We start from the raw sequence: 7,983 nt of genomic DNA, 5'->3' as shown, positions 1-7,983 counted from the left end.
GGGCGGTCGGGGGGGGGGGGGGGGGGGGGGGGTGACTTTCCCCAGCCATGCACAGCTTTGTAAAAGCCTTAACAGCCAACTTCAAACCGCGGGAATCGGTTTAACCCATCCATCAGTATAAAGGCTGCGGCTCGTCCCTATGCCGAGTACGGTGACACCTGCAGAGTCCTCAGCTCCGCTTGGCACTGCAACACGCAGGTCCTTGCAGAGCGTCTTCAGCAAGCAGACTGTGAAGGTTAACGCACCTTCCCTCCCCACTCACAGACCTGACATGATTCCCACCGCACCAGCTGGAGCCACATCTCCTGTTCACAAGCTGAAGGCCCTGCTAGGATTTCTCAGTTTTTAGCAACACAAACAGTACTTTGAAGCCAAATGTGCCTTCTTCAATTCGCAGGGCTGCATTTTCTTAAGCACGCACACTTTCTTTTTTCGTTTTTTATATACTCTTCTATTACTTTGAAATGGGAATGTTATCAATATAACATACTACCTGTTTGGCACATCAGTATCTGAAAACTACTTGAAAATGTCAGCAATTGTGAAGCAACGCAAATAATTTCTTGGTAGGATTTCTGATCAGAAAGGAATCACACCTGTGCTCCACAATCTGCTTGTTACATTTCATGATAAATTAGGTCTTGATTTCACCCTGTAAAGACTAAATGATTTTATATCTCCTTCCATTAGGGAACCTTTCCTCAGTGATACCATCACTGTTGAAAGCAACTCATCTTTCTGCACTGGAACACAGTATTTTTCTGGGGACAACCTTTAAGAAAAATGCTTGTCTTTTATGACAATTTCAGTAGCTGATTCAGTAACCAGTGTGATGTTAGCACTGCTAAGTCTTCATCATAAAGCAAAATTTCCCCTTGGTTGGGATAGCAGCAGTGTAGGGTCTATTTTGACAAAACCCACCCTCAAAATAGGGGGTTTGAACACAGGCAAACGTAATAATGTCACACTTACATCGGTGCTTTGTGAGTGTACAGAGACAGCGACGACACCAGCAGACTTCTAAACTTCACATTTGACATACTTTTAAGAACTCTGTCATGTTACCATTATTTCACTAGTAAGCCACAGGGTGTCAAGCCACAGCCTTTGAAGCTAAGGAGATACAGGAAAGGTGTCTCTCACGAGACGAGACCGAACAAAGGCCCTTCGCTGCCAGTGGGGGCAATTTCTGAACTTCCACAGCCCTGCGGAAGGGAGATTTCCAACAGAGGATTAACCCAAGCAGATGGGGAAACCAGATTATCCTGGTCAAAACCAGCACGAGTTAACTGTCTTCCTAGTAGCTGGTATAGTGTTATGGTTTGGGTTCAGTATGAGAAGAATGTTGATAACACACTGATGTTTTCAGCTGCTGCTAAGTAGTGTTTAGACTAAGTCAGGGATTTTTCAGCTTCTCATGCCCAGCCAGCGAGAAGGCTGGAGGGGCACAAGAAGTTGGGAGGGGACACAGCCAGGGCAGCTGACCCAAACTGGCCAAAGGGGTATTCCAGACCATGTGACATCATGCCCAGTATATAAACTGGGGGGAGTTGGCCTGGGAGGGATCGCTGCTCAGGAACTAACTGGGCAGCAGTAGGCAAGTGGTAAACAATTGCACTGTGCATCACTTGTTTTGTATATTCCAATCCTATTATTATTATTGTCATTTTATTATTGTTGTTATCCTAATTAGTTTCTTCCTTTCTGTTCTATTAAACTGTTCTTATCTCAACCCACAAGTTTTTTGTTTGTTTTTTTTCTTTTCACTGAAGGAAATCCTCTTCCATACCTCTGTAAGTTTAAGTCTCCAGGATTTTACGCAAAGATGCCAGTGTAACTAAGCTGACTTATGTGTAGGTCACATGCAGCAAAAAGCTGTTACACCTAAGAACATTGGATGGCTAGTTCTACAGATACTTTTTTCTTCTTTCTACTTTATCCTTCATCCTAACCATCCAGTCATCATTTACCAAATTCAGTGAGCCAAAAAACTGGTTTCTGGGTAGTGAGAGATGGCTTAAAATAAAACCACAGTTTTAAAACTGCTTGGTGAACACGGATACCTAAGATCACATTAGTGCTTCAGAACAATGATTTTTATAATGAAAAATATTTGTTTTCCTCAAAGTTAAGCTTTTAGATAAATTTCTGCTCAACTGTACTTTAATACACACTTGCCAGAAGATCCACTGAGGATGAGCAATCATTCTAGTTGCAAATTTCAAACATATAAAATGTGAGGAATGAATAAGTGCTCTCTCCCTGAAATTAAATGCTTGAAATTTCTGATACTCTTGAGTAGTTCATTACCTCAGAAGAGGGAGAAAAGTTGAATCTTTTTCTTCTTAATACAACAAAAAAAATACAATTACTGGAAGGCAGAAATTCTGCAATGGAGCAAAACACATTTTTTGAGTCTTTTGACTTCTTCACATACATAATTAAGTGTCTGTTCTTTGTAAACTGTTGCTGTAAAAATATCACCAGAGAATTTTTACAGCCAGACAAGATGTTTCCAATTCATTTTAATCTTTATTAAAGATGCAACAACTGCTCAGGGCAACTAACCCTATTTTATTTGGTTCATAGGCTAACAGTTGCAAGTCATCCTTTCTTATAGGCTAACAGGAATGACAAGTAGTTTTAAGAATAATTCATAGTCCTGAGACAATTTGACTGTTTACTTATAGTTCATAGTCCTTTATACTGCAAAGATAAGATTCACCAAGAAAGCAACTGAAAATATTACCGCTTCAGAACGTAATACAACATAGAGTAAGATTTCTCACAAGACATTTATACTGCCCAGGATGTTCTTGACTGGTCAAAAATTGTTGCAAGTCTCCTATGTGATCATTAAACTAAACGTAAGAAAAAGAAATACAGTAATTCATTTCACCAAAATCAGTAGATCAAAATGGAACGATATAATGGGGAAAGAAGTCCTGGCCTTGCAGATCTATTACAATTCTTGCAAAGAATCATTCAGTATGAGACACATCTGTTTCATATGTGACTGATTTCCTAAATCCTCTAAGATAACTTGCTAAAAGACTGTGAAAGAAAAAAGGACTATTAGAAGATGAAAGGGGAAGTCCTCATGAATAACTAAATGAATAAGGACAGGATATAAAGGAAAGAGGACTTTCACATGATCACTTCCACAGAGAAGAGAGGTTACCAACACTGGGGAATATGCAGGTCAACACTGTTGTGTATAACCTGGAAAAGACAGTAAGACACCACAGTCTGCTGCTGATGTACAGTTATTTGAGCTGGTAAAAAAAGATTGAACAGCGAAGAGATTCAACAACAACTGGAATGCAAAGAGTTGCAGAGGTATCTCTTGATAATGGCTGAATTGCATATCACTTTATTGCTTCTTCAGTGTTGATAAATACACAGAGGAGAAAGACATTCCCTAACTATACATATGGAATCGTAAGTCCTAATCAACTTTTTGTGACTTAAGAAAACATTTGCAGATACTGCAGACAGATCTCTGAAAACCTTAGTTCAATGCTCCTAGGCACCAAAATGCAAAAAGAACCTTAGAAATTCTGAAAGGAAAGGGGAGGGGAAGTTACGTGCTATGAAGTCATGGTGTGTCTGCTGAAATATTACAAGCAGTTCTGTTACCCTAGAAACAGACAATTTCTATAAAGAAACCAACAAGTATGCATAATTCAACTATGAATCTCATATCCGTGACTTATAGATGCCAAAGCTTAGAGGAAAAAGCTGTCAGATAAATTCATGTAAGAAAAACCTCATCAAGAGCTTCAAGTGCAAATAGTTCAACATGCAGTTGAGGAAGTTCTTCACTCAAACTTCTAGAAACTAGGAAAACATACCACAAGATGTGTAACTATTTGCTCGCTCCCACCTTTCTCTTCCATACAAAGAGACATAGCAGTTGTCTGATTCAGAACAGCTATTTTTATGTTCTTACCTAAGATTTATCAAACTATCAAGTTTTATTAATATGAGAAACTAGCATAAAGGAATAGATGCTCTTTATATTACCGTCTCAGGTGAAAAGCAGTAGTAAAGCCCTTAAAGACTGTTACACTTACATTGGCTGTAAGTTTGAATTAAAAACTTGGCTATTACTTCTGTCTTGCAAATTTATCTCCTAAAATCATTGTGCTACTCTACTGGAATGACTTAAAAAAGGGGTCATTAGGTCAGAGCAGCCAATAAACTAAGGAAGAAAAATAAGAAACAAAGTAAGGAGCATATTATGAAAGGATGCCAACAGCAGGTTTAGGGAGGTATAGACCATGCAGCTTCTGGAAGCTAAATTACTTTCAGAACTAAGTTGACTTCAAAATATTCATTTAAGATGCATTGCTCAGATGTCACCTATTCACAAGACTGTCTGTCAAATCACAAAAGATAAGCATTTTCATGTTTGGGCAATTTGCAAATGTATGCAATCACAGTAAGAGGACTACGTCTAGCAGGGTGTTTTAAAAGCTAGTTTGAGGACTTTTCCTATCACAGCAACTGCTCTAACAAAAAGGTCTTTCCCTGAAAATCTTGTCTTTACCCTACTGAATCTAAAACATAAGCATCTAAGTCAGGTCTTCTCTGAATTGCCCCCTAAAGGAGACTTTTGCTCTCTCCTCACTGATCATAGATGAAGTCCACAAAACCACACTCACTAGGCTAACGTTAGCTAGTGTGAGTGGCACCCTCCACCCACAGCTCCCAAACAGCAAACCTTTTGGCAAAGCCACGTGAGATAATAGAAAGATGTAACTCAAAAGCAGAAGAGTGGAGAGGTACAAGATTATTTTAAGAGTCTGACAGGATCTGGATAATAAGAAAATAAACAGAGAACAAAAAGGATGTGCCTGAGGAAGACTGAAACATAATAGCTTTTTTCCTTAATGTTATTTATCCCATCCATCCATTTATCACAGCTAATAGTGAAGCTACTACAAAGCCTTCTTTCTAAAAGAAAAAGGAAAGCTTTGATTTCAAGGTGAAAAGTACATTGTATACCTACCTACATCATCAACAGTACCTATCTTAAATTGAAAAATAAGAATACACTGGGAGATGTTACAGAGCTGTGCACTGCTACTATGCCACAGTACTGCGTAGCTGACTAAAAAAAACCAAACCTGTTTGTGATGTTACCCTATTATAAATGAACTGAGCGAACAGTGCACTGGGAGCAGACTGATACTACCATTTTTCAAACCACATTGTTTTAGAATTGGTATCATAACTTCCCATTCTCACAAAGTCATTGCATCAGCCCCCACTAACTCTATTTTACTTAACTTCAAGGAGAAAAGTCATCAGTTCCAAGTATGGCATGAGGTAATATTTTAGTCATAACTATATGTGGAACGTGAACAAAGGAAGAAAGTGCAGTGAGAGGAAAAAAAGCAGAATGTAAGCTGGATGAAAGTCACATGGAAAGAAACTGGGATGCTGCATTAGTGCCAATACATGTGAAAATAAAGACAATGGATCTCCTTCCACTTCTCCTGCAAATGATCACTGAGATATTAACAGCATCTGGGAATCATGGAAGAACATCCCCTTGAATATACGTAAACCTCAGTTACATGATGTTAAAATTTTCCAGTTCATTACATTTTATAGAATGAATATGATGATTATTGCTCCTGTAAGAATTAAGTTTTATTGAGCCTGGTTATATCTGAAATCTTTGTGAAAACTATTCATGTTCCGAGTACAGATTAAGAAAAAAAATTTTTTTGAGGAATGGAAGAATATTTTAATTCTTCAGTTCTTACTTAGCACTGTGTTTTCATCTAAATTACAAACCCAAAGTAAATTAAGGCAATCCTATCTGACTACATAATTTGTAGAAGGCATAAAATTAACTCTAAAAAAGAATGTTTCAAGTACAATAATTCAAAAGTTTCATTTATTCCCATTGTTTGGACACTGTTTTCATTTTAATACACTTTCTGCTGCAGTACATTAACCCGCAGCACTAGTGATACCTGCAGAACCCAACTCATATCCACAATAACGCACCTACCCCTACCTCACATGTGCCCTCAAACAAGTGGTCAGAGCTCCCTTAAGATATATACACAGAAGAAGAACAAAAGCATCAAGAACAGAGACCAGAGACCTAAAATTGAACTTTACAAAGACAGAAGGCAACCCACAGTGCAGACATTAAGTAAAAGTTTGAGAAACAGAAACGATGATGAGATCTAGTTGTGAAGGAGTGTGAATACATCCAGAAAGATTAGCTTCCAGTTTTCAAATCTAGCATGAAAAGTAAAGCTCCTAAATAGAAAACTATTTAAAATTTTAATAAGAAAAATATTTCTTAACTGAAATAGTTATGTATCAGCACAGCAGCTAAAAAGTACGTACTTAAAACACCATAAAAAAATACACCTTTATCATCATTCCTATATAGGAATTCCTATATAGAGAGGCCAAAAAAAATTACACCTGCATTTGAGAAACAGAATCAGTGGATAACGAATTACTCTACTGGGTTTTGAGTTGCCAGTAATATATAGTGGTGTAACAATCTGGTGAGTAGTCTGAACAGATGCTGACTGATAATGAGAAGAAGTGACAGCAGTAAAGTGCTGTACTTCTACGGTATTGATCCCAACAAATATTATTTTAGATCAACAGCCTAACTTCCAGCAGAGAGGCTGTATTAGCACATAATTCCTGCAGCTAATGATCAATAGTTAATCAGCAGAGGAGAAAATGAGCAGACAGAAGCCTTTGGTGCATACAGAGAATTACCAGATATCTTGAAATACTTGCGCAAAATGAAACATGTTGGCAACAAGTGTGGGGGAGAAAACAGCACTCTAGTAAAAAACACAGTATTTTTATGCATGAACTGATAATGTAAATAATTTATTATTATCCATATCAGTATTCAAACCAGAACATAAGTAACCAGACAGTATAGTACTACAATTATTTTGCAGTTAAAATCAGTTCACGTACAGTGGAAACTCTTGAAAAGACTCCTCTGCACTTTTAGAAGCTTTGAGAAATTCTTTAAGTCTTTTTCAAACACTCCCATGCTGTCAGGTAAAAAGGTTATGACTGCACAACTGAGGGACACTACAAAAAATTCACAGTTCCTGCAAGTGGCTTTAAAAGCTTTGATTTGGGTAAGAGCAAGAAAAGATACAGATTCTTTTTTTTCTTCTGGTTACACTCATAACTGCATTATGACTTGGTGATCTTTTTAAGCAACCTCATTTATCACGCACTGCCAAAAAAAGACATTTCAAATTGTTGAGAGCAGATTGTCATGACAAGCATCTAGGAACTAACAGGTTAAGAAATCCAAATCAAACTTCAGGCTCATAAGCACTTGGCTTTAAAAAAGTGGACTGCTTTGTTTTCAACCCATACTCACTCTACTGATCTGCATAAAAAAGGCCTCACTGGTAGAACTTGAATTAATATAATTCATCCTCTAACTTGTTAAACCTTTAAAATATAAATGTGGGGATAGGATGAAAATGACAGGTCTTCTACCGTTAAAAAAAAGTTATTTCTTTTAGTATAACAAAGATGACTTTTAAGTAAAATAATTACTTGAAAATAACCACTTTGTACACAACCAAAGCAAGCAGTACACTGGACTGTGCCATATAAGAAGTGCAACAGATAGGTATTAAGTTCTTTAAGCAAATGGAAAAAAAATGTTCATTACTAAGGCGCTCCCGTTATCAACAGGCTACGTCTTTGGCCAGAGAACACAATACTGTGGTATGCAGCATGCTATGCATTGCTTCTCTGATGAAGTCATTAGCCAAAATAAAAATAGACTTCTTAGCAGTATGGATCGCTCTTCAAGATAGGGGTCCCTTCTGTATCTTTTCACTTTATAAATAGGAAGAAAGGCACAGTCAGCCATTAATGTAAGACAGAAAAATCCAGCGTGAAACGATCCACAAGTTCATCTTCCATCTAAGAAACAAATATGCAGGTATACTCAAT

The sequence above is a fragment of the Haliaeetus leucocephalus genome, unplaced genomic scaffold (genome assembly GCF_000737465.1).
Source record: "Haliaeetus leucocephalus isolate CR32 unplaced genomic scaffold, Haliaeetus_leucocephalus-4.0 Scaffold213, whole genome shotgun sequence".
NCBI classification, from domain to species: Eukaryota; Metazoa; Chordata; class Aves; order Accipitriformes; family Accipitridae; genus Haliaeetus; species Haliaeetus leucocephalus.
The sequence above is the reverse complement of the archived record's forward strand: the minus strand, read 5'-3'. Positions refer to the sequence as shown.